This window comes from Anomaloglossus baeobatrachus, chromosome 11, assembly GCF_048569485.1.
Source record: "Anomaloglossus baeobatrachus isolate aAnoBae1 chromosome 11, aAnoBae1.hap1, whole genome shotgun sequence".
Taxonomy (NCBI): domain Eukaryota; kingdom Metazoa; phylum Chordata; class Amphibia; order Anura; family Aromobatidae; genus Anomaloglossus; species Anomaloglossus baeobatrachus.
Genome location: NC_134363.1, coordinates 179,111,009 through 179,113,964, shown reverse-complemented (window position 1 = coordinate 179,113,964; position 2,956 = coordinate 179,111,009).

The window sequence follows — 2,956 nt, the reverse complement described above, 5'->3', positions numbered from 1 at the left end:
AAAAAGGGAGACTCCGCTTGGAGTAACCCTTGCTTACATTGTTTTTAAAAGAAGCCAAGATGAACAGAGCTGGGATCAGGAAAGACTTTGCTACCTACCCCGGTGTCATCCTGGGGACGGATAAGAATGGCGTATTTTTGAATGTGCTTGATGCAAATGTAGCTGTGAAGTGTACAACTAGGGCACAACTGCTGCCACTGAAGGGGTGGGTGTGTGTGGGGCCCAATTTTTGGAAAAAAGGGAGACTCCGCTTGGAGTAACCCTTGATTGCTGTGTTTTTTATAAATGATCCAAGCTGCACAGAGCTGGGATCAGGAAAGACTTAGCTACCTACCCTGGTGTCATCCTGGGGACGGTTAATTATGGCGTATTTTTGAATGTGCTTGATGCAAATCTAGCTGTGAAGTGTGCAACTGGGGCACAAGTGCTACCACTGAAGGGGTGGGTGTGTGTGTGGCCCAATTTTTGGAAAAAAGGGAGACTCCGCTTGGAGTCACCTTGCGGTGTTTTACATGATTTTAGAAGGGCGTGCCATGCCTATATCTGTGTGTCCTCCTCTTTTTCCTTGTCCAGCTGTTTTGTTTTCGCATGAGTATATGTCCTTGTCACTTTCCAATGTGTTTGAGTTGTTTGTCACCTTTAGGACACCTTTGAGGGTGTTTTCTAGGTGTTTTTCTGTGTTTGTGATTGCCTGCCATTGTTTCCTATGCAGTTCGAGTTCGGTTCGTCGAACGTTCGACGAACCGAACTCGAACGGGAGGTCCGTTCGGCGAACCAACCTCGAGCCGAACCGCGACCGGTTCGCTCATCTCTACCGGTAAGTGTTATGGCAATGTTTATTAACTGTTTTTGTACTTTTATAATGCATTTTTATGTGTTTGTGATTGCCTCCCATTATAGCCTATACGTTCGAGTTCGGTTCGTCGAACGTTCGACGAACCGAACTCGAACGGGACCCCCGTTCGGCGAACCGGCCTCGAGCCGAACCGGGACCAGTTCGCTCATCTCTACCGAGGAGCAATTTCACCTCATTCTGATGTATTGTGCCTTGGGTATGCCTGATTTCGAACTTGGCGGATGGTGGCTATTCTAGTTCAGGAGGCTGTTGGCTGCTGTTGATTTGCGAAAAGTAGTAGTAGTCAGTTGTCCTTCGCTCCATTGTGATATCCAAGAAATTTATTTCCGATTTCCTAAGTTCTGATGTTAATCTAAATCCCAGATTGTTGATGTTGATGTCCATCATAAAGTGGTTGAAGAGCGGTTTGTCACCTGACCACAAGAGGAGGATGTCATGTATGTAGTGCCCCCAAAAAAGGATGTGGGGACTCCACAAAGATGCATCCACCTCATTGCCAAAAATAACAGTATCTAGTAGCTGCTATAAAGAGCATCGACATCTATCGATGCCAAACATACTCCATCCTCCAACACAATTTCATCTAATTTACTCAGAAGGTCCATGGTGTGTCCCTCAGTTAGGATGGTAATGCTGTAACAAAACTCCTTAGGACTTTGTCAAGATGCAGGCTGCTATTTTGCATCAAATAGTTTATCCTGGAGACAATAGGATGGCCCTTGAGGGGAGTATGGCCCTAATAGACTTTTGGCAAAGCATAAAAATCAGGTGTGACTGCAAATTTGATTATCATAAACTCCTTTTCATTTTTGGAGATGACTTTATCTTTCAGAACTTTATCCAGTAGATTGTCAAGTTCTTTTCTGAAAGTCGGAAGGGGATCTTTGCGTAGAATTTATAGGTGGTAATATCTTTCAAGAGATCAAGGCACATGGATGTCTATAGTTCATTGTTTAGAATCACTAGATTTCCCCTTTATTAGAGGGTTTAAAAATTAAATTGGTATTTCTTCCCAGGTTGTCCTCCCTTTCAGAGGTATCCAGATTTTGCATCAAGCCACTCATGCCTCTATTTAATTTTTTGAGATCCTCTCTGACCAAGTCAGTGAAAATATCAATGCTGTTAAGGCCGCTTTACACGCAACGACATCGCTAATGAGATGTCGTTGGGGTCATGGAATTTGTGACACACATCCGGCCTTGTTAGCGACGTCATTGCGTGTGAAACGTACGAACGACCGCTAACGATCAAAATTACTCACCTTATCATTGATCGTTGACATGTCGTTCTAATCCCAAATATCGTTGCTGTTGCAGAACGCAGGTTGTTCGTCATTCCTGAGGCAGCACACATCGCTACGTGTGACACCCCAGGAATGACGAACAACAACGTACCTGCGTCCTCTGGCAACGAGGTGGGTGTGTCTTTCCTTCGGCTGCTCTCTGCCCCTCCGCTTTTATTGGCCGCCTGCTGTGTGACGTCGCTGTGATGCCGCACGAACCGCCCCCTTATAAAGGAGGCGGTTCGCCGGCCACAGTGGCGTCGCAGGGAAGGTAAGTATGTGTGACGGGGCCTAGAGATATTGTGCACCACGGGCAGTGATTTGCCCATGACGCACAACCGACGGGGGCGGGTTCTTTCACCAGCGACATCGCTAGCGATCGCTAGCGATGTCGCTATGTGTAAAGTGGCCTTTAGTGTCTGTTAACAGAGGCATTTTAGTGCTGGTCGGCTTAAGCTTTGTGAAAGGGTCTGTGCCAGGAGTCCTGTTGTTTTCAATGAGAAGAATCGTTAATGTCCTGATGTTAGATGTGCGGCGGGGTGCTCCTGCAGTCGTGGCAGATGCTGCCTTCAGGCTGCAGCGCATCCCTGTGTCACTTTTGTGCACCGGCACTGCCTCTCTAATGGAGGGGAAGGGTTGCTAGGACTTGTGGTGTGGGGCACTCCATTTACGGCCAGAGGCCAGGATTGTATCTTGTTTCTTCTGGGCGACTTCCCAGCTCCCGCCTGCAGCAGGCCCTATTCTCCCCAAACACCACACACTGACACTGTCTCTTCTGAACACATAACGGAGTGCAATATCATTATTGGGGAATTGTG